The sequence below is a fragment of the Dendropsophus ebraccatus genome, chromosome 6, assembly GCF_027789765.1.
Source record: "Dendropsophus ebraccatus isolate aDenEbr1 chromosome 6, aDenEbr1.pat, whole genome shotgun sequence".
In the NCBI taxonomy this organism is placed as follows: domain Eukaryota; kingdom Metazoa; phylum Chordata; class Amphibia; order Anura; family Hylidae; genus Dendropsophus; species Dendropsophus ebraccatus.
Genome location: NC_091459.1, coordinates 121,001,894 through 121,026,296, shown reverse-complemented (window position 1 = coordinate 121,026,296; position 24,403 = coordinate 121,001,894). Strand labels below are relative to the sequence as shown.

At 45.6% G+C, this 24,403-nt stretch overlaps 1 protein-coding gene across 2 annotated transcripts in view; it reads left to right on the top strand.

The window, feature by feature from the left end:
• The window catches only part of ELP3 (elongator acetyltransferase complex subunit 3), a 238,387-nt gene that overhangs the window by 13,826 nt on the left and 200,158 nt on the right, over positions 1-24,403 (top strand). Inside the window, exon 1 of one of the 2 annotated variants that reach the window (XM_069975786.1) lies at positions 10,253-10,256. The exons of the other annotated variant lie outside the window; for it this stretch is intronic. The gene's annotated coding sequence lies outside the window, so the exon portion shown is untranslated. Of the gene's footprint in view, positions 1-10,252; positions 10,257-24,403 lie in introns of those variants that run through there. 2 annotated transcript variants of the gene reach the window in all.

The window sequence follows — 24,403 nt, the reverse complement described above, 5'->3', positions numbered from 1 at the left end:
ACGCTGAGCCACGGCCGGCTCAGTACAAGTGATCTCCCCTCCACGATCACATCGCGGGGGGGGAGATTCCCCACTAGACACCAGGGACAGGGGGCACAGCTGCTATTCAAATGCAGCTGTCATCTTTGACAGCTGCATTTGAATAGTTAATTAGTGGTCTCTGGCTGCACATAGCAACCGGGGACCGCGGGCTGCAGAGAGGGTTCACGCCGGGAGCCCTCTCTGTTTACACTTAACGGCCGCATGACGGGTAAACCCGTCATGCGTCGTTAAGAGGTTAAACAATGCATATAAATAGTTTTTGTGTTTACACCACTGGCGGCAGTCCTGGCCTGTAGCGGCAGTCTCGGCCTGTAGCGGCAGTCCTGGCATGTAACCTTCTGAGCTGACTAAATGGGGCCCCAATACACGGAGCGAAAATTGTCTGAATCAGACCGATATCGCTTTGTGTTATCAAGACAACAATCATCAACTGATCATTGTCTTTTGGCAAGTTTAAAAATCCTTGGCTGATGATTGTGCATATAAAATAATAAAGCTGTTACTTACCTGATCACGTTCCCCGGTGTCCTCAGCCTTTGTCTGTTTGTTACGACCAGTGATTGGCTGAGCGGCCTGTCACTTCAGAGACGGGACCAGAAGGGAGAGCTGCAGCTGTGGTGACTGGGAGATCCCACTGACAAGGCCTGAGGACACCGGGGAACGTGATCAGGTAGTATATATCTTTATTGTTTACTATATACAGCAATTGTTCCACAGACATTGCTTTATATATATATATATATATATATATATATATATATATATATATACACACACACACACACACATCTGATGGCGGCTTATCTCTCCGAGAACAAAGAGGTTGGGCATTGATTTTCCCTCACGCCCGACCCCTGTGTCCACTGACATCATCTCAGAGGACTGTCCAGAGAGCCTCATACAAAAGCGCATGCGTGTGGGACTCATGCCGGACGTGCGCCGCTGAGCTCCGCTCCGCTCCGGCCGCCCGCAGCTGATATCAGCTATAAACCACCCGGTAATCAGCCAGGCTAGGTGGCGGAAGGTTCGGGGGACCCTCGGGCAGTAGCGGGGGTCACGGATGGCGTCCAGAACGGGGAGGAAAGGCGGCACACAGACTCTGGCCCGTACCGCTCCGGTGACGTCACAGAGGGGGACGGAGCAGAAGCAAGGACAGCCAGCCGCCGCCATTAAGGGCCGCATGGCGCAGCTCAGCTCCCCGCACTTGCAGCAGACGGCCAGGTCGGTAGAGACAGTCACCCCTCACCCCAGAACACCCAGCCCGGCCTCAGATCTCTTTGGGGAACACTCACAGGCCTCCTCTATGGATAGAGTTATTGCTGAACTGCCTTTCAGCCAATCCAGCCCTGAAACACAGGAGGCTGATGATAATATAGCAGAGGAGAGTGACCCTTCTACAGCTGCTCTATACTTTGGGGATAAAATCCTTATTGCACGTTTCTCTGTACTTCTACAACATGAATTGGAGAAAACATGTGCTAAAATTACACCTGAATTGAAAGCTGACTTTCAGGCACTGGGGGGCCGCATAGAAGCTATTGAAAAAAAGGTGGACTCTACTGTTGCGACCATAAACCAGCACTCACAGGAGATAGAAACCCTGTCAGATCAGCTTGAGGAGGCCAACTCTAAAATAGAGGATCTGGAAAATAGATCCCGCAGAGACAATTTCCGTATCAGAGGCCTACCCGAATCTGTGACTGATGTAGAGGAAGCTACCAAAGAATTGCTACACCAACTTTTGCCCGACATGTCTGACCAATATTATGAGCTGGACAGGGCCCACCGAGCGCTGACGGCCCCTAGAGCGGATGGTCTTCCCAGGGATATAGTGGTGAAACCCCATTACTATGCAACTAAGGAGAAACTGTTGCGAGCAGCACGGGATACTACTCAACTGCGACTACGAGATACACCGATACAAATATATGCTGATCTAGCGCCTCGTACTATTCAAAGGAGACGCAACCTTAAACCGCTTTTACAGATCCTTCAAAAACGGGAAATTCGTTACCGTTGGGCCTTCCCATTCCGTCTGGTGTTTCTGTACAAGAACCGCACACACAGTTTCACCTCCCTCACGGAAGGAGAAGAGGTGCTGGAATCACTGGGTTGGCTGTCCAGAGATCGCCCGCATTCTTCTGAAGACCCGGCACCAACCGCAGATCCTGATAGGAGAAGACGTCTTCCCATTTCACTGCTATGGAAGAGAGTGGGCAGAGCCTCTCCTCCATGATTTTGACGCTGGACAGTGTGAATGGGCTCCTGTACCCCTTACAACGATCATAGTGTGATTGGGTTCCTGTTTACCTAGCAATTATGGTTACGGTTGCATATCTTATCTTTCTGCCAATTCTCTCTGTTGTTTTTTTTCCTCTCCCCCCCCCTTCCCTACGTTTGTTCATAACTATTTTGTTATGTGACGGGTGGGATTGTTTCATATAAGAGCTGTGGTGAGCCTGAGTGGAATAGTGCTTGCTCTCTAGACGACTTCTAGAGGGGTTGCCCCGGACTGGTACTGGGGGAACTCTATCTCGGGGTCCTTACAAGGGGCCTAGGCCCCAGGTCTTTAGTGACCTGTATGACTGCGGATGTGTGGTGGTTGTTTTGTCTTGTGTTGTCCCAATGTCTTGTCCTGTCCTCTATGTTAGTCCCGATCCGACATGACTCTTACCCTCGCCCCTCCCCCCTGTTCGCCAGCTCAATAGTGGGATTAGCCAAACACAATGGCGGATAACTCAGTATTTCGGGTGGTGACACATAATGTACAGGGGCTCAATAGCCCAATTAAGAGGAAAAAGGCCTTTAATATTTTTAATTCTATGCGAGCTGATGTAATATTTTTACAAGAACTGCATTTTTCTAAGGACTCGACCCCTAACTTTATGCATAAACAATTTCCTTTGTTTTGTTTTTTTCCTAGCAGATGAGAAGAAGAGAGGAGTGGGCATATTCTTCTCAAAGAAAGTGGACTTTGTGTCATCAGGCACGCACTGTGACTCAGACGGTCGGTATTTGATGGTAACGGGTACTCTTCAGGGTTCCCCGGTCTCCTTCCTATCCTATTACGCACCTAATACGGGCCAGGTAAAATTTTTCCAAGACATGTTTTGGACACTTGCCCCTCATTTTATGGGACGGCTCATATTTGTTAGGGACTCTAATTTGGCATTGGACTTCACTCTGGACAAGAAATCAGGGGAGGTTCCCAAACGTAGAGCCCCGACCAAGTATGGCCTTACCTTAGCCAAACTTTTCAATTCTTATGATTTGATTGATGCATGGCGGTCAGCTAATCCCACTACCAGGGATTACACTTATTTTTCAGTGGCCCATTCCTCATACTCCCGAATAGACCACGTTCTCCTATCCTCTCAACTCTCCTTCCACTTAGCTTCCTCCAAAATAATCCCCACTTCATGGTCTGACCATGATCCAATACTAGTAACTCTTGAATCCTTTTGGTCTTCTCCAACTAGACTTCCTTGGCGACTTAACGAATCTCTTTTAACTAATCCCATTTTATGCGATGAAATATTGACTGAGCTGAAAGCCTTCTTCCAGATTAATCTGGCTTCAGATACAACTCCTTTCATAAATTGGGAGGCACATAAAGCTTGTTTACGGGGCAAACTCATTAGCATAGCCTCTAAAATGAAGAGGGAGAGGGAAGCCATCCTGAAAAAGAAACAAATGGAATACGCGTCCCTTCTCGCCCCAACATAAACGCGATCCTCAGGCCAACGTGCTGCCAGTCTTAGAGGCTGCCAGAACGGAACTGAACTTAAGGTTAACCACGGTGGCAGAACGCAGCCTTAGATGGACGCAATATCGCTTCTTCAGCCAGAGTGATAAACCTGGTACGCTTCTAGCTCGAAGGTTAACGCCCAGGCCGAAGACGTCGTTAATCCCAACTCTGAAACTAGCTGATGGCACTACTTCCGTACACCCTGACCGAGTTTTAGAGGCATTCCATAGATTTTACGGTTCATTATATACTAATAGTCAGACCTTTAATAAACAAAAAGCAGATGAACTATTTAGAGACATTAATTTGCCTTCTTTATCTACAACACACAGGGACCTTATGGATGACCCGATTTCTTTGGAAGAAGTGCTCACAGCTATTAAATCTCTTAGAGGGGGATCAGCCCCGGGTCTCGATGGATTCTCAAGTCTGTATTACAAAAAATTTGCTGATGTACTGGCACCCCAATTATTGGAGGTGTTCAATACTGTGCGGAATGGCGGAGTCCCCTGCCCGGAAACGCTAAAAGCATATATTTCGGTGATTCCAAAGCCGGACAAGGATCATGCTTATTGAGAGAATTTTCGACCTATCTCGCTCATTAATGTAGATATGAAAATCCTGACAAAAATTTTAGCTCTCCGTATGAACTCCTTTTTAGAATCTTATATTCATCCCGACCAGGTCGGCTTCATCCCTAATCGACAGGCTTCAGACCAAACAAGGTGGGTGCTGGATCTAATTGCTCTAGTTCAGTCTCAATGGGCCCCCTCCCCCTCTAAACAGGCCCTTTGTTTATCTCTAGATTTACATAAAGCTTTTGATTCATTGAATTGGGACTTCCTTTTCTATGTTCTTGAACGTTGGGGTTTTGGCCCTAGGTTCTTGACGATGCTGCGTGGATTGTATTCCGCGCCTTTTGCCCAGGTCAATATAAAGGGACACTTGTCCCCACAGATAGCGATTAGACGGGGTACACGCCAAGGGTGCCCGTTGTCGCCCGCCTTGTTTGTCCTAGCCATCGAGCCTCTTGCCCACCTAATTAGATCCAACATTAATATTAAAGGAATAGAGGTAGGAGTGCAGTGTCCCAGAACATGCAGACTACTACTCCTATTATGGCCATTTCTCTTGCTGTGTCAATGCCTGTTCTGGTAAGTGTTTGCACTGCAACTGCTGCTGGTTTTTCCCCTAGTATTCTCTACTAATGTGCATTCTCATGTGTATTCTCATGTATTCCTGTGTATTATTGCATTGTACAGTGGTATGCAAGGCTGTTGATCACGTGACCTGTAACTATGGTTCCTCCAATGGCCGACTAGCTCTGGCCAGGAGCAACCATGTGACCTCCCACTTCCTGCTGACAAGTCAGTTCAGCCCCTGCTTCCAAGCAAGGAGGTTGTGTTGTTCTGTCCTCTCCCTCAGAAGAGTGACTGAGTCTGCTGCTGTATTCAAGTCTTCGGCTGTATCTGCCTGCTCAAGTGACTGGATTCTTCTCTCTCATCTGGGTGTCATTCCGTTATCTCTCCTCATCGCTGCAAGGATTCACAGCAAGTATTATTCTCAAGCTAATCCACCCAGCAACGCTATTTCTCTCATACTCCTACTCCCATCATCCGGCACGTATTCTCACAGCCTATGCAGCACCACTCCTGCTTTATTTGTCAAAGCCTGCTATATACCCGGTTGTATCCGGACAGAACTGTTGCTACTAGTTACCTCATCTATAATAAAACCGCTGTTACTGAACCCTGGCATTGGTGTCCACTAACTGGTGCCCTGACTAGGTGCAGCGAAGAATCGCATGCCCATCATCACCCGCAGATTCCACAGACCGGCTCTACAGCTGTGCCGCCCTCAGGCCTATACCGTGACAAGTATAACCCCTGCGGCTGCCCCGGTCATTGCCCGCTCATAACACCAGCACTGCGGAAGTGGCCCCCAGGGGCCAGGGCATCGCATTTTTGGCGTCACGAACAGGATACAGACTGTGTTGTGCCAACTGTCAGTGCCCCCAGAACTGTACTGTTACCCCCCAGAGCCTTTGTCGATTACTATGGGGGTGATTGAAGTGTTTCGGGCCCTAAACAGTACCCAAGATGGCCGCCGTCTTCTTCAATTTCTGGCTGCGCCATACCCCGGAGAGGAGGGGGTTAACAGCCATGCTGCCAAAGCGCGGGAATCGCCCGGCGCCATAGACTTTCCATTGACTGCTCCTGATTGGCTGCCTGGGCCGGATGACGTCACTGTTGCCGGGCAGACTCTGAGACCTGATCCTCCAGCCCTCTGCTCCTCCCTTTCCGGCTACAAGATCCGGTCGGTGCACAGCAAGATGGCGGCCTACGAGGAGCACCTGCCTGCAGACCCAGCGCTTGTGCTGCCTACACTGCCTGAGAGTCTGCCTCCGCTCAATCCTGCGTGCCTGCTAGTGCCGCTACCCTCCGCCAGCGATAACAGTAGGGGCTCTACACCAGTCTCCTCCGGTCCGGACGAAGAGCCTGTCTCCATCGCCAGCGTCTCACCGGGACCCGGTCACTCCAGCAGCGCTGACTTCGTTTCTTCTACCGGAGGGTCCTCATCACCGGACAGCGAGCAGATTGAAAGTGGACCGACTCTGTTCTCCTCAGGCCCCGGCCCCAAAGGGGAAACCTCTGCCAAGGCCTCAATTTCCCCAGGGCTGTGGCGGCCTCCAGGGCGTGATTCTCCGCCCTTACTGCAATGGATGCTCGGGCGCGGGCCTAAGATTATACAGCTGTTCAAGTACATTCAGCAGGCCCTCGCTGCCCTGCCGCCTGCCACTACAGCTGCCACCACTATGCCTAGCGCTACTCCTGCAGCTTCCACTACAGCGGGCCCGTCTACTACCGCAGTCCCCTCTACTGCCCCCACTGCTGTGGCTAAGGCTGCCTCTTCTACCACGACCGTCACCTATCATATGGCCCCCATCATCTCTCCTATCACCATGGTGACGCCCAGCATTGTAGTCACTACGGCATCCAGTGATGCTTCTGCTCCAGGCCCTTCACGCTATCGCTATCCGTGGAAGAAGAAAAAGAAGAAGCCTACTCAGGGTCCTCCAGGACATTTCTGCTAAGTATCCTTACAGAGACCAGAGCCCTTAACTGTTTCTGTTGTCTAACTGTTTAATTGTTTCAGGTTCCTGCTATGCAACGTTTAAGGTTTGTGCCTGGTCCTCCTGACCAAGTTCCCTGTACTAACCAGCCATGAGCTGATGGACACTTACAATAACAAAAAGTTCTCTAGTGCCTGTCCCAGAGCCTTTTACATGGACGATGTCTAATTGCCTAAAAGAGACTCTACCTAACAGAGACACTTAACCCATTCCTTCCTAATGCACTTTCCTGTGATTGTGTGTTCCACACAGGGTATTATTGCACTTATTCTACTATTGTATTTCAGGGTTGTCAAAGTCTCTGTATTTCCTCCTCTGAGTAAGCACAAGGTTACATAGATTGCTTCAGAGTAGAGCGCCTCTTTTGTAAAACAGTATATTTTTTCCAGTGTCTAAGTCAGTTAGCTCCTCCTCTGAGTAAGAGAAGTCAGGTTACATATACCTCAGAGAAAGTCCAGTTTATGTAGGAGTGTATTTTCTCATCCAGTCTCATTATTGTGTATTATTATCATATCTATAGCTGGAAAGATTTAGTTGAGCCAGTTCGTATGCAGATTTTTCTCAGATTTTCATTCAGATTTTTCTCAGGTTTCATTCAGATTCATGTGAGCCAGTTCTCCTCAAGACCTCGCAGTATTTGTTGTCTTTTGTGTTTCCCTTCCTTTTTGTTTCCAGTATTTGTTCACCTCTGTCTTGTCCCAACACAGTAGTAATCACACATAGTCTTACTTAACATTCACACTGGTCCATACATATTGCACCTTGGATACCCTTTCGTGTGTTTGGCCTATTGAGTAATTGTGTTGTATAATTGACCCGTATGCATGGGCGCCCAGATGTATGCTTGCTTTTATTATTTTGTTCTTTCTCTTCCAGGTATCCAAGACACTACTCAGACACGCCAAGGTAGTACACAGGTCTTCACAGTTCTCTTTTCCAGTAGGGTAACACATTTAACAGAAAACCTACTGTCTAACTGGCTGGAATATGGAGGGTCACCTGCCAGCAGTTAAGTTGTCCTGGCTTACACGTCAGATGGTTCACGCACTAGCTACCTGGTCGCCAGAGTACGTTAGGCACCCCTAGGTGAAGTCCTGCCACTAGGGTTTCTCATCCTCTCTCTCTTCTCACCTGTGCCTTGGGCGTGGGAAACACACACCTCATCACACTCACTCTCATCATTCATTCCTGTTGTTTAATTGTCCAGTCTATTCATGTTTGCTGCCTTCTAGATTCGCCGAGGTCGGCTCAAATTTGCTAGGGAGGTATGCAGTGTCCCAGAACATGCAGACTACTACTCCTATTATGGCCATTTCTCTTGCTGTGTCAATGCCTGTTCTGGTAAGTGTTTGCACTGCAACTGCTGCTGGTTTTTCCCCTAGTATTCTCTAGTAATGTGCATTCTCATGTGTATTCTCATGTATTCCTGTGTATTATTGCATTGTACAGTGGTATGCAAGGCTGTTGATCACGTGACCTGTAACCATGGTTCCTCCAATGGCCGACTAGCTCTGGCCAGGAGCAACCATGTGACCTCCCACTTCCTGCTGACAAGTCAGTTCAGCCCCTGCTTCCAAGCAAGGAGGTTGTGTTGTTCTGTCCTCTCCCTCAGAAGAGTGACTGAGTCTGCTGCTGTATTCAAGTCTTCGGCTGTATCTGCCTGCTCAAGTGACCGGATTCTTCTCTCTCATCTGGGTGTCATTCCGTTATCTCTCCTCATCGCTGCAAGGATTCACAGCAAGTATTATTCTCAAGCTAATCCACCCAGCAACGCTATTTCTCTCATACTTCTACTCCCATCATCCGGCACGTATTCTCACAGCCTATGCAGCACCACTCCTGCTTTATTTGTCAAAGCCTGCTATATACCCGGTTGCATCCGGACAGAACTGTTACTACTAGTTACCTCATCTATAATAAAACCGCTGTTACTGAACCCTGGCATTGGTGTCCACTAACTGGTGCCCTGACTAGGTGCAGCGAAGAATCGCATGCCCATCATCACCCGCAGATTCCACAGACCGGCCCTACAGCTGTGCTGCCCTCAGGCCTATACCGTGACAAGTATAACCCCTGCAGCTGCCCCGGTCATTGCCCGCTCATAACACCAGCACTGCGGAAGTGGCCCCCAGGGGCCAGGGCATCGCAGGAGGAATCCAACATAAATGCGCACTGTATGCGGATGATATTCTACTCACGCTCACTTCCCCCTTGACCTCCCTCCCTAATGTATATAATATTCTAGACAAATTCTCTCAGATCTCGGGTCTTAGGGTCAACCATAACAAATCTGAAATTTTAAATATAAATATCCCGGTGGAAGCCGCTAAATTGATCAAATTGAATTTTGATGTTCAATGGAGAGAGGATAAATTGATATATTTAGGTATACATCTCACCCCGTCCCTACCCGCTCTTTTCGCGGCCAATTTTGTAGCAATGAGACGCAAGCTTAAAGCTGACCTAACTTCTTGGTCAGCTATAAATCTGTCTTGGTTTGGTCGCATCACTGCCATTAAAATGACCCTATTACCCAAGATCCTATATCTATTTAGAACGGTACAGATAGATGTCCCTTCTTCTTTTTTATGTTCTTTCCAAAAAGAGATTCTAACTTTTGTATGGGGCCCTCGTCGCTGTAGAGTTGCCAGTAGAACTTTGTATACTAGCAAGGTTAATGGGGGTTTGGGATTATCCAACCTTACTAAATATTATTATGCTGCCTGCCTCGCATCAATTGTGGTCTTACATAGAAAATCTTCTCGCCCTTTGTGGGTTGACATTGAACAGCAAGCTTGTCCGAAAGTGCCAATTGATCTCCTACCATAGATGCCCATGCGTAAAAGGCCTCTTATCTTATGCCCACTCCTCTCTTCAACGCTGGCTCTCTGGGATCGGCTTCATAAACCCTTCAATTTCCTATCATCACATACTCCTGCAGCCCCACTATTTGGTAACCCGGAGTTCCCCCCAGGGATGCAGCCTAGGCAATTTCAGTGGTGGATGGATAGAGGCCTTTACAGAATAGGTAACTTTTGCGACCATAAAGGGATCCGCCCAAAGGATTATTTTGTCTCAATTTTCAAGCTGCCTCTGGGGGAATACTTTCGCTTTAACCAAATTTCTCACTTCTTGTCCTCAGTGAAGGAGAGAGCAACTGATGTAACGTCCACTACGGTTTTTGAGAACTTATGTATTAAACTTTCTGACGGGGGTCATGTATTGTCTATTTTATATGCAACATTAATATCTCCGCCGGACAAACTTAGTTATATGGTACAATGGGAACGTGACCTATCGGTGTCCTATTCTACCCGTGAGTGGCAGGATATGGCTCACTATACAGCTAGGATCTCCATAAATGCAGCGCTAGTTGAAGCAAATTATAAGGTTTTCCTGAGATGGTACTTAGTACCTGTACGTATAGTGAAGATGGTGCCGACCTACCCCTCCCATTGTTTCAGACGTTGTGGTGCAGAAGGAACAATGTTCCATACGTGGTGGACCTGCTCAAAAGTTAAAAGATTTTGGCGTAGGATCTTTAACATGTTATATTCACTGACCCAATGCAATGTACGGACGTCACCCGATTACGCTTTGCTAAATGTGAAAATTCCAGGACTGCCAAAGACCTCTCAACAGTTCGCCTCCTTTCTCTTCCTAGCTGCTAAAATTGCTATAGCTACTTCTTGGAAAAAAATGACAGTGCCAATAGACCTGGTTAAATCCAAGTTAAATTGGATAATGGTCAATGACCGGCTCCATGCTATCCTTAATGATAAGGAAGAATTATTCCACAAGGTCTGGCAGCCCTGGATGTCATATTTGGACCCCACTACTATTAGAAACTAGTCTCTTTAGGTGGAGGTGGCCGCGAGGGCTACCCTCTCTCCCCCCCATCCTCCTTCCCCCTTCCCTTGTGTCCTTAGTCTCGCGTCTGTTGGTGTGTGTATGCTTGATATATGTTCTGTGTTGAATTTAGATGTCTGATCTAGTCATGGGCGGGAGAAAAAAAACGTCCTCCCACTTTACTCAGTCTTGAATCGGGACTATTAGTTAATAATTTTGTTACGGGACATGATAGGATGTTATCTAAAGATGATGATAATATTTTCGCCCATTGCTCTTTGTTGGCCTACTGTTAGGCCTTGTTGTTACGCCTATGTTAGGCTAATTGTGAGTGCATTTATACAAAAAACTTAATAAACCTCTTTGAAAACCAGAGAGCCTCATACACCTTACACTGATGGCCAAACCCACCACGAGTAGTAGGTACCACCGACAAAAGTGTAAAATGTATGGGGACCTTAAATTGTTGATATAATATTTCAGCATTTGGGGCCCGCCTTCAACTTTGCCCAGGGCCACATTTAGTCTAAAACTGGCCCTGAGTATATGTAGTGCATTAACAGAAGGGATTGAGGCATTTTATAAATATATTACATTCTGTACTGATCCTGAGTGATATCCTGTATTATGCTCCAGAGCTGTGATCACTATTCTGCTGGTGGGGTCACTGTGTACATACATTACATTACTTATCCTGTACTGATCCTGAGTTACATCCTGTATTATGCTCCAGAGCTGCACTCACTATTCTGCTCGTGGGGTCACTGTGTACATAAATTACTTATCCTGTACGGATCCTGAGTTACATCCTGTATTATACTCCAGAGCTGCACTCACTATTCTGCTCGTGGGGTCACTGTGTACATATGTTACATTACTTATCCTGTACTGATCCTGAGTTACATCCCATATTATACCCCAGAGTAGTGTTGATCGAACTGTTCGAGAAAAGTTAGGTTCGAACTTGAACTGAACCGAGCATTTTACTGTTTGTTCGAGTTAGTGTTCGAGGGCCTTTTTGGCATCCAATCAGTGCAGAGCACATAGAAGCGTCAGAAATGTCATTGCTGAGGTGTAATGGGTCTCATTGGCAACTAAAATCACATGACCATCTCATATAAAAGTCACTGTGCTGCGTTCTGGATGCTGTACAGACTGCTATCTCAGTGTATCATTGTCTCCCTGCCTGCTGGCATTTCGATAAGTCACTGTGCTGCATTCTGGACGCCATTTTCTCCTCACTCACTGTGCTGTACCGACTGCTATCTCAGTGTATCATTGTCTCCCTGCATGCTGGCATTTAGTGGGTTGCTTATCAAGGTTACACTAGCATAATTGAAACAAGCATTTTCCTGTCCATATACAGCATTGCAGTCACAGCAATACTTAGCTTTGATATTGCAGGCTGCATATTGGATTTGCCAATTTATACATAGTGCCCAAAAGTGTATTTTGGTCTGCTCATATCTGTTATACAGTAATTAAACATACACCTCATTTGTGTATGTGCATTTGTTTAGTGATTACAGCTCTATTCCTATAAGCTGAAAAACGTCCTCTGTCCGTCAGCAAAAATACGAAACAGTAGACATCTGCTATACAGTAATTAAACGTACATCTCATTTGTGTACGTGCATTTGTTTAGTGATTATAGGCGTATTCCTATAAGCTGAAAAATGTCCTCTGTCCATCACCAAAAATACGAAATACTTGACATCTCTTATACAGTAATTAAATGTACATCTCATTTGGATACTTGCATTTGTTCAGTGATTACAGGTGTATTCCTATCAGCTGAAAAACGTCCTTTGTCCGTTGTCAAGTATTCCGTATTTTTTATCTGTTATACCCAGTAATTAAACGTACATCTGATTTGTGTACGTAGATTTATCGAGAGTTGGTACACTGTTGATTTTTTTTGTTGTCGTATCCTCTATTATAGATTTCAAGATTTCATGTTCATCTTGTGAACATGGTGAGAACCAGAGATGGTAGGAGAGCAATATCAGGTGTAGGAAGGGGAGTGCACAAGGTAGTGCTTCCGCCACGTTCCGGCCCTGGCATGTCCCCAGTATCAGATGCCTAGCAGGCATTTCTTTGCAAGAAAAGCTGTCCCTGCCCTGGTCCAGCATGTTGCAGAAAATATCTTAAATGCGTTGGCTGCATCTGTGTCCACCAAGGTCCATCTGACTACAGACACATCTACCAGTAAGCACTGTCAAGGTCGTTACATATCAGTGACTGCTCACTGGGTGACTTTGGTGGCTGACACTTCCTCTGGTGCCTCTGGGTCTCCTTGACAGTCTCCAAAACTGCTGGGATGGTGCACAGCCATGATCCCCAACCTCGACAGGTAGCAACACGTGCTAACAGAAACCAGGCAGTTCTTAAATTAATTTGTCTTGGAGACTGTCAACACACAGGTCAAGAGCTGTGGAGGGCTCTGCGCACTCAGACCGACCACTGGCTGGGTGCTAAGAACCTGCATTGCAGAATTTTTTTTGTAAAAGTATCTCTTCATCTGTTAGATGAATCAATGTTTCGTACAGAGGAGTTGGTGCTTAAATTTATCCTAAGTGGGTACATAGCCCATTTTTGACAGTCTGCATTGCAGAATATTTTTTTAAAAAATAATCTCTTTATCTGTTAGATGTATCGATGTTTCTAACAGAGGAGTTGGGGGTTAAATTTATCCTGATTGGGTAGAGAGGCCATTTTGACAGTCTGCATTGAGGAACAACTTTTTTAAAAAATAATCTCTTCATCTGTTAGATGTATCAATGTTTCGTACAGAAGAGTTGGTGGTTAAATTTATCCTGAGTGGCTACAGAGCCCATTTTTGACAGTCTGCATTGCAGAACAACTTTTTTTTTTAAATAATCTCTTCATCTGTTAGATGTATGTTCTTAAAGCCACATTTTAGGCTATGAGTTCTTCCATGTTTACTGTTGTGGAGGATAATTACAGTTTCTCCTACATATAGGTGTCAAAATTAACCCGAACATCTCCCGTCGAGGGGTGTCCTCTGCTTTCCTTTCATTTTGTAGCTGTTTCAAAGGCAGAAGCCAGCAGCTCGTTAAAGGCCACTTCATCAGCTGTTTTTTTAATCTTCGATTTTAAATCAAATCAAAAGAACAGACAGTGAAAATGCAGCATGGTCATAGTCATGCTTTAGAACATCTTCACATTCTCGCAGTTCTCTTCTGTATTTCAGGTACACATAGTAACAGCTAGCCATTTCATTAATTTCCTGTGAAAAGTTAGAGAGTTGAGTATAATGATTCTCTAGTGTGGTTAATGACTCATCAAACTCAATTCAATCTTTCTTTTTTTTCATTTTTATTTTTTTTTTATTTTTTTTTAATCGAATCAAATTGAATACTTGAGGCCCCCTGGCAACAGGCTAGGGATATCTAGCTATTCCCGTGTTTTGAGATTCGCAACAGAGGCTCCACGGACTCCTTTTTTGCATATTAAAATTTTGGGAGCATCAGTGGAGACTCTTGATTGAGAACTTCATTGGAATTTTTTCACTTATCTCTTTGAACTCAGTGATTGCTGTGTTTTGCAAATTGAATACTCCTAAGGGCCACAAAATCAATTTTTGTTTTTAGGTCAAAAAAGTCACTGTTTAGCAGGCAGGATCAATCAGGTCGGTAGAGGCCGTAGAAGTGGGTGGGTTTTCCATCTAATTCAATTTAAATTTGCCTTCTCTTAGATACTCTTTAAAGGATTTAAAGTGTGAACACTTAATTTACAGGGTCTCTTACATGGTTTCTATGACAACCACACCACTGTAATATGTGTCCGACCAAATAACTCACACATAATGACAGTAAGCAGTGGGTGCTGTTTGCAGGGAAAGCGTGCCTGGATGCATCTAGCACTAGTGATAAAGCATTTGTTTCGGTCTAGCGCGAATAGCGTACTATTCGCTCATCACTCAATGATGTATTTTTTTTTCTGTCATTCTTAGAGCCAAATTTTCTTCACTAAGTTGTTCCATTTATCCAGTTTCCTCTTCTGGATGGTAATTCCAGCTTCCCCTCACCTGTATAGGTATAAAAATTAACCCTAACATCTCCCATTGACTTTAATGGGGTTCAAGTTCGAATCGAACAGAACTTCACTACTGTTTGAGGTTTGACTCGAACTCAAACATTTTACTGTTCGATCATCACAACCCCAGAGCTGCACTTACTATTCTGCTGGTGAGGTCACTGTGTACATACATTACATTACCTTTCCTGAGATACATCCTGTATTATACCCCAGAGCTGTACTCACTATTCTGCTGGTGAGGTCACTGTGTACATACATTACATTACTTATCCTGTACTGATCCTGAGTTACATCCTGTATTACACTCAAGAGCTGTACTCACTATTCTGCTGGTGAGGTCACTGTGTACATACATTACATTACTTATCCTGTACTGATCCTGAGTTACATCCTGTATTATACTCCAGAGCTGCACTCACTATTCTGCTGGTGAGGTCACTGTGTACATACATACATAACATTACTTATCCTGTACTGATCCTGAGTTACATCCTGTATTACACTCAAGAGCTGCACTCGCTATTCTGCTGGTGAGGTCCATTTAGTTCTTTGATGGTCTCATCAACCACAAGGACCTCTGAAACACTATAGGGTACAGTCCGGCTGGCCTATGTCCTGGTCCCTGTGCTTTCCCTCTAATAGACAACATTGATGGTTCCTCAGGAGTTAACGCAGATACCGGTGAAGATCGGGGTGTGCCATGTTCAGCAGCTTCCACACCTTTGGCACTTTGCTGGCTTTGGCCTCCATTAGTTGTCAGAGCTATAAGCCTCTCATTGTTATGGGGGATGCGGAGACATTCCTAACGTGTGACTATAGAGTCCGCTCACCTGAGAATGTTAGTTCGGGGATTGGGTTTCCTAGTATTACAGATTCATCACCATTAATCTCACTGACATAACCTGAACTCACCTGCATGGTCTAACTGAATAAGAATACACACGACATGGGTCACATGACCAGAATACACCACCATACAACACTATATACATTATATATATATTACAACCTTTATATTAAAAGAGAATTCCAGAAAAAAAAAAAAAAGATTGAAGCAGTAAGGGCTGACATGGCCTCTCTGCTGCCTCCAGTGGATGTTTCAGGAACTGCAGGGTTGCTCAAGTTCTGGCACTGACACGTATAGCTAGAGATACTCAGCCTCCCCTGATGTCTATATATTTCATGTTACCATTAGAATAGACATTACATTGGGGAGGTGGAGCTGTCTGTGTCACTAGTGCTGCAGCCTCCCCTGATGTCTGTATAATACATGTTAGTATTTGAACAGACATTGGACTTCAGGAAGCTGTTTGTGGCAGAGAGAGCAGGGATAGCTGACCGCATGGTGCCGGAGCTACTGACACCGAAAGCTCCCCCTGTGTAATGTCTATTCTAATGGTAACATGTAATATATAGACATCAGGGGAGGCTGCAGCGCTGCTGACACGGCCAGCTCTCTCCAGTGTAATGTCTATTCTAATGGTAACATGTAATATATAGACATTAGGGGAGGCTGCAGGGCTACTTACACAGTTAGCTTCCCCCAGTGTCATGTCTATTCTAATGGCAACATGCATTATATAGACATCAGGGGAGGCTGCAGTGCTACTAACACAGTTAGCTTCCCCCAGTGTCATGTCTATTCTAATGGTAACATGCATTATATAAACATCAGGGGAGGCTGCAGTGCTACTAACACAGTTAGCTTCCCCCAGTGTCATGTCTATTCTAATGGTAACATGCATTCTATAGACTTCAGGGGAGGCTGCAGTGCTACTAACACAGTTAGCTTCCCACAGTGTCATGTCTATTCTAATGGTAACATGCATTCTATAGACATCAGGGGAGGCTGCAGCACTAGTTACACAGACAGCTCCCCCCAGTGTAATGTCTATTCTAATGAAAACATGTAATATATAGACATCAGTGGAGGCTTCAGCACTAGTGACACAGACAGCTCCCCCCAGTGTAATGTTTATTCTAATGGTAACATGTATTATATAGACATCAGGGGAGGCTCCGGCACTAGTGACACAGAGAGCTCTTCCTAGTGTCTATTTTAATGGTAACATGTATTATATGGGGGAGGCTCAGTATCACCAGCTATATGTTACAGTGTGGGGACCAGAACTTGAGCAGCCCTGTAGTTCCCAACACAGCCACTGGTGGGCGCAGAGTGACTGTTAAGCTCCTTACTGCTGCCAATCAATGCAAAAACATTAAAAGAAAAAAAAAATATGTTTTCTTTAATGACTTTTATATTACAAAGTTGTATAAAATCATGATAGAAACATATGAAAAACTTTTTATCCATCAGAATACCCCTTTAAATATCCCAGTGAATCAGTGATCACTGATTGTCGGTAGTCACAGTGTAATTTGCACTATGCTGGACTTCAGTTCTCCCGTGTGTTATAATCTATCTATAATAATCTTGGAGATGATGTAAAGAGCGTTGGGAAATGTAACCCACTTGGCGGTATTGTATTATATTTGGCGCTGCGGCCGAGATTAAAAATCCTCTATTGTCACTCAGCACGCAGGTCAGCTGGTGATAGTCCCTGCCATAGTAAAGAAAGTAACCGCAATATATTGTGTGTGTAATAGCAGATAATCTGTGACATATAATCCTGTACCTGGATCAGGAGGTGTAAGGAGGCGCTGGAGCATCAACAACGAGACCTGACGTCTCCAATATGTCTATAGCTCAGAGAGATCCCTACTAATCCCTACAGCCAGGGTCAACATGGATATAATAACTCTGTCATAATACAGGATGAAACTCAGGATCAGTACAGGATAAGTAATGTAATGTATGTACACAGTGACCCCCACCAGCAGAATAGTGAGTGCAGCTCTGGGGTATAATACAGGATGTAACTCAGGATCAGTACAGGATAAGTAATGTAATGTATGTACACAGTGACCCCACCAGCAGAATAGTGAGTGCAGCTCTGGAGTATAATACATGATGTAACTCAGGATCACTACAGGATAAGTAATGTAATGTATGTACACAGTGACCCCACCAGCAGAATAGTGAGTGCAGCTCTGGAGTATAATATAGAATATAACTTAGGAGTAGTACAGGATCAGTAATGTAATGTAGATACATGTGCAGATTATATTACTGTGTGAATAGTCAGCAGATTTAGGGTCTATTTAGTTAATCTTAGGGCATGACACAGAGCATCTGCTTCCAAATAAAACGGGTGAGTTTGCTGATTGACACCAATTGTAGGCACAGGTGGGGGATGATGGGAGTTATATGTTACCCTCCTTAGGGCATCATTGAGCCTCTATCTAATCCTGTTGCATTGCTGGTGAATTAAAACTTTTGCAGACTCATCTATGACGCCGCTGCTGTCACCACTCATCTCTTTTATCCTGTCTCCTGAATAGATGAAAGATGTATAGATACCCGGCAGGCCTGTTCTGTATCTAGGACAAAGAATCTGTCAGGCTGAGATTGGAGGGGGAATCTCAACAGTTATGTACAAACATTAAAGGGGTTATCCAGTACTACAAAACACGGACACTTTCATTTTCTATCACATTAATCTCCATGTTCACTCCATCTTCAGTAATTTAACTTGAAGCCCCTGGGCCCCAATGCACAATCTTTCACAGGTCTCCCACCTACCATGTCAAGTAGTCTTGCAGTGTCTAAGGGCCCTATTCCACAGTAACGATAATCGGCCGGATCGGCCCGATTCGGACGATTATCGTTCGGTGAAATAGAGAGAACGATCAGCCGATGATCGTGTCATCGGCTGATCGTTCATTTAGGGCCAGACCTAAAATCATCGTTCCTCCACCGCGCATCGCTGCGGTTGAATAGCGGTGCGCGGCAGGCGACCGACGATTTGAGAAATAACAGCAGCATCATACATTACCTAGCTGCAGGGCTTCTTCTCTGCGCTGTCTTCATCCCTGGGTCCCGCTCGCTCTATCTTCTGAATGGCCGGTCAGCTGACGGAGCGCTCAGCCATTCAGAAGATAGAGTGCGGGGGACCCGGGGAGGAGACGGGGCGGAGGACAAGCCCTGCAGCCAGGTAATGTATGATGCTGCAAGGGCTGCAAGGACATCGGTAACGATGTCCTTGCAGCCCTCGCTCAACGATCATCGGGCCGTGGAATAGGCCCAGTAAACGGTGATCTAGCAATTCGCCGCTCGTTTACATCGTTGATCGGGCCCTCCTCGGCCCATGGAATAGGACCCTAAGACCCCATCTTCATGCTGTTAATGTGTAATATTATGTAGGGCAGCAATCATATTGTTTTATTCAAAGTCTAGGGGTACTGTGTATGTTTAGGGTGTTCAAACTGTAGTTCTATTCACAGATACCATGTCGGGTGTAGAGAGCCATGCACAGTGTGTGCTGTGGGTTCAGTCCAGTCAGTTTAGTGAGTCAGAGTGTTCCTGTGTGTTCTGATCAGAGCTATGCTACCTCTAAGGTTTTGCCACTTTGTGTTGCAAGCTCCAGCATTTCTCAAAACTCAAGTCTTCATCAAGGGTTGGAGTAGTTGCTTTCTGCCGAAGGGCCCCCCTGCTTTGCCATTTTCCTTCCAGCCTCTGGTCACAAACAGTGCTGACCGGCTTCCAGGTCGGTTATTGTGCTCCTGCATATGCTACACGGGTGTCATGTGACAGATTTGGAGGAAATCCCAGTGAGTACAATTTTCCCTCTTCTCTCAACACACAGCCAGTCAAACTGTGCATTGCCTCAATGTGCGTCAAATTCTTCCTTGACTGAGCATTCCTTATGAAGTCACCTATCTGTTACCTAAATAAAGTCAAGTATAGCCTTCCCATCTCAAGCCTCCCAGAACCAAATACTACAGTTTGCCTGCTAGCAGCAGGGGTTCTATTTAAAGGGGAAGTGACCAGCATATTGTCTCTCAAGCCAAAGAGTCTCTTTGCACCTTGTGAACAAGCATTAGACTGTATTGAACTGTACCTTAAGAATTGTTCTGTAAGTTATAGGCTATCTCAAAAAACTGTGTGCAAGATATCCTTTGCCAACACACTGTATGATTGGGATAACTGTTTTTGGTCAAAGTGTTAGTGATCTGGGGACAGGCGAGTGTACCACTCTGGCCAGTGACAAAAGTCATAAACTGGTACTGTCCCAACTAGCTAGCCTAGACTACACAATCCTTCTGCAGACCCCCAGTCACCACAGTCTTATAGGGTACAGGAACATTTTGGGCCCCCTAAAAACCCTACAATGAAGATTCCTATTCAATGACAACAGTATGTTAGAAAACCATCTAGAGTGTGTATTTCCTTATTTACCTATTGTATGGGAGGCGTACCAAAGCGTCAATAGTCACAGGCACGGCCAATGTATATCTACAGGGGCGGCCAACATAAACACTGAGGGCACAAGGCAGGATTACACATGGCAGCCGGCATCTGTTTACATTAGAAGCGTTACGTGAGGTCTCGCCGCTTATGTCACACTCATCCGTCATCACCGGATCGTCGTAGCTGTGGTGGTGAATTGTAACCTGTTCATTTCTCTACACCCAGGTCTATAGAGTCCACACAATGGAGGATCGAGTGTGTTTTCTCATCCATTGTGAGGGCATCTTGTGTGGAAAAGCCTGGTGGCTCCAGCTGTAATCTCTCTACCTGCTTAGCGTTAAACCTGTTATTCCAAGGTCTCTTCTCTGTCATCGAGGCATAAGTGGTCACATATAATGTCTGTATGTGGGATGACAGATGACTTATCCAAGTGTCCATCCTGAAGAGACGCCATAGGGCAACTACCATACAAGTATACTGTCTTAGGACAATAGGGCGGTGGAGCCCAAATTCCAACATGTAATGGTGTCAGCCAACACACTGACACTCATTTAGAGTTGTACTACTAAGGTCCCATCTACCATGTAGGATTGGGTGACCACAACATGATTAAAGGGTTAATGGCTTCACAGGGACTGGGGAATCTGCAGTGTCCCAGTACCCATATCTCCACCCCTATCTGCTACACACTGCATATCAGCATACACTGAGGTATGTTAGCAGTACAAGAGTTACTGCTGTGTCTATTCCGCACCCAGTGGTAACATGTATGAAAGTAAGATGCTTTGGTCACATTATCTCTCAATCAGTGAGAACATTCCCTATTCGAGCCCCAACTTTCCATACAATGTAACTTTGGCATTTACTATGTCTTTCCTTCATCTCGTCTTGCAAGTAAACCTTCCTGTAAAGGATAAATCTCAAGAGAATTGAAAATAATTTTGGTTCTTTAAGGGTCTATCTAGATTCTTAAGGTTGGTAGACAGTTGTGATGATATGATGTAAACATACCCACAAAGGGGTTGTCTGGGACTTTTTCTAGCCTATCCTCAAGAGCTTTATATAAGACTGAACGGGGTACCTTAAATTAAAGGCGCTGAATGAAAATGCACCCCCAAAACCAATGGATTGGTAGAACCAAGGGCGGAAATGGTGGCTAGACGTTGGGAGGCGCTCCCTGGAAGATCGTTAGATTGCCTGAGAGGCCCATTGGATATAGCGGTGGTCCGCTGCCGCCGCTCCAATTACATGGAGCCAGCAGACCGTCACTGTTGTTCAAAAATTTTTCAACATTTGAAAGACAAGGATCGTTGCCTTTTAACAGGAGCTATTATGTGGTGTCCCACCAGAGGTGTTACTAGTATGTTACACCCCTCGCAAAAGCCTGTACTTCAAGTAACTGTGGTAATGAAGTAGTACCTAAGTTTTGCCACAAGATGTCACTATTGTATGTATATGTACTTGTATTTTGCACAGCTGCAGGTAACTAAAGGATTATTGTTTGTTATAATCTGTACACCAAAGAAGACCTTCTCTTCTTCTCTACCTATCTCTAAGCTCCTTTTTTCTATGCTTTCTTCTCCACCACTCACAGGGGACATTACACCTCCAGTATGAAGTTGTCACATGGGGAGAGGAAGTATGCACCCACTCTTAGTCAGTCTTACTCTGGTTGTAGAGTAGAGAGGATGCAAGACAAGTTGGTCCCTGCTGTGGTCCAGCTGGACCCTGGCTTTGCCAGATCCCCACTCCAAAACTAGTCCGCAGTCTTAGTCAGGTTCCTGTACAGAACAGACGCACATGGGAGACGCAGACACCAGTTTCTTGAAACCAGTTTCTTAACTAGGAAATCTTGGCCACTCTGCTCAACCCAGGTAACAAGGTCTTGGGCTTGTGTAACCCTCATCGGACGGGTCACCCAACACTGGTGGGCAAAAGGTGGTCTAGCGACAAAGGTCGAAACACGGGCACAAGTAAACTTCTATTTTCAAGTCTTTAGTATTCTACTACTTCTTCTTGTTCTTCTAAATTTTCGGCAGAGCACATTAATAATTGGGTTGGGACTCTCACAACCTACTCCTCTCTACTACTCTGAACCTGCAGTATAAACTTCTCTTTACAACTCGGGACTCTCAGCACACACTTCTCTCCACTACTCTGAACTTGAAGCACAAACTCCTCTCCACTGTTCTAGACTCTCAGTAGAAACTCCTCTCTACTACTCACACCTCCTCCACTCCTCCTCCGGTCAAGTCTCACAAAAGTGCACCACAAGTACACCAAGCAATACGGCCTATAGGCCAATAATCGCTAGGTGTAATAGGGCCTTAAAGGCTGGTTAGCCTGAAACGTGTTAGAATTTTATTAAACATGAAATTAAGTATTGATTGTTTTAAAGAGCAGGAGAGAATCCGGAATGTTTTCCGTATTTGAAGACCCCAGACTTTGTACTCTTTCCCTTAGTTAAGAAACAACTATATCCAAACTGAATGTGAGTGTAAAGTTGAGTTCTGCATCAACCATGTGCAACAGTAGCACCAGAATCATAAGTAGTACTAGGACACTGCAGGTGCCTATGCTAAGACCTTGTATGACCCCAACTCATGGGGTCACAGGACTCTAAATAGGCCATGTGCCCACCAGTCAGATTGTGCCTTCTTTGGCAACAGATTAAGCTTAGTGACCATCACCAGTGACTACTTCTTGCCCTAACCTGCCCTATTCCCTTTAATTGTCTTTCATTGTAAAGTGTAATGTAACCTGTGGGTCTGACGTGAGGAATGTGTCCCCTGAATCTGGATAACACTTTACTACAAGTGGAACAAAGGACACAGGGGAGTTTATTAACCTTTACTTTCACTTTCCTGCCTTATAGGCATCTTATGTACAAGTTGTGATGATCCACAATGGCCTCCATTCTATGCCATGACCCTGGGATGGTAACGTTTCTGGGGGAAATCTGAAGACGTCATTAATTAGAAAGTTTAGTCAGTTTTAAATATAACATTGCTTATCCTGTACTGATCTGGTGTTACATCCTGTACTATACTCTAGAGCTGCACTCACTATTCTGCTTGGGTTGTATAATCTGGAAAAAACATTCTTTATACTTTTCAGAACACAGATATGATGGCTAAGTTGGTAAAAATGAGAATCAACAAGAAGTAGGCGATCATGCGTGCCCGACATTGTTCACCTCCCAGATCATCACTTTGTTACATAGAGTGTAGATGATTCATAATCGGATTATGGGATTTTATGGCTGATTGTGCCTTGTTCTCATGCACTGGGTAGGTACTGGTGAAGGTTTGGCATCTTTTTAGCTTGGGAATTTGGAGGGGCAGATTTGACCCTTTTCCGTGGCATACACCAGTCATAAGCCCCACTAGATTGATAGGTTGGTGTGTGTGGGGGGAGGTGCAGCAAGGCGAGGAGGGGAGCCATGGCCTTACACCTGATTCCTTAGGTGTAAATCATGGTAGAAATCTACATGTGCATTGGAGCAAATTTAGATTTGTATGCCCGCTGTGTGGCAGGTGCAGGTTTACCGAGAGGCGTGTGTCTCTTAAGGGCCTATTCCACAGAGCGATAATCGGCCGAATCAGAATAGAGAGAACGATCAGCCGATGATTGTGTCATCAGCTGATCGTTCATTTAGGTTCAGACCTAAAATCATCGTTTGCCACCAGCGCATCGCTACGGTGGAATAGCGGTGCGTGGCGGTGACCGATGATTTTAGCAGCATCATACATTACCTGTCCGAGCTGCAGGTCTTCTCCTTCTCCCGGGGTCCCACGCACAGCAGCTTCGGAGCGGGGCTGTCTGAACTGACAGACCGCTCAGCCAATCACTGGCCGCGGCGGTCCCTGCCAGTGATTGGCTGAGCGGTCTGTCAATTCAGACAGCCCCGCTCCGAAGCTGCTGTGCGCGGGACCCCGGGAGAAGGAGAAGACCTGCAGCCCGGACAGGTTATGTATGGTGCAAGGGCTGCAAGGACATCGGTAACAATGTCCCTGCAGCCCTCGCTTAAAATAAGCCCAGTAAACGAGCGACGATCTAGCGCTCGTTTACATTGTTGATCGAGCCCCCATCGGCCTGTGGAATAGGACCCTTAGCCGATCAGTCCAGGTAAATGGGGGCCTGTCTTAAAATATCCCCCCCTTGGTATTATGGAGAAGGTGATATCTCAGGCAGGTCGGCTGAGACACTACATGACTCTTATGGCCGATCAGACGGAAGATGACGTGACCTCTATGTG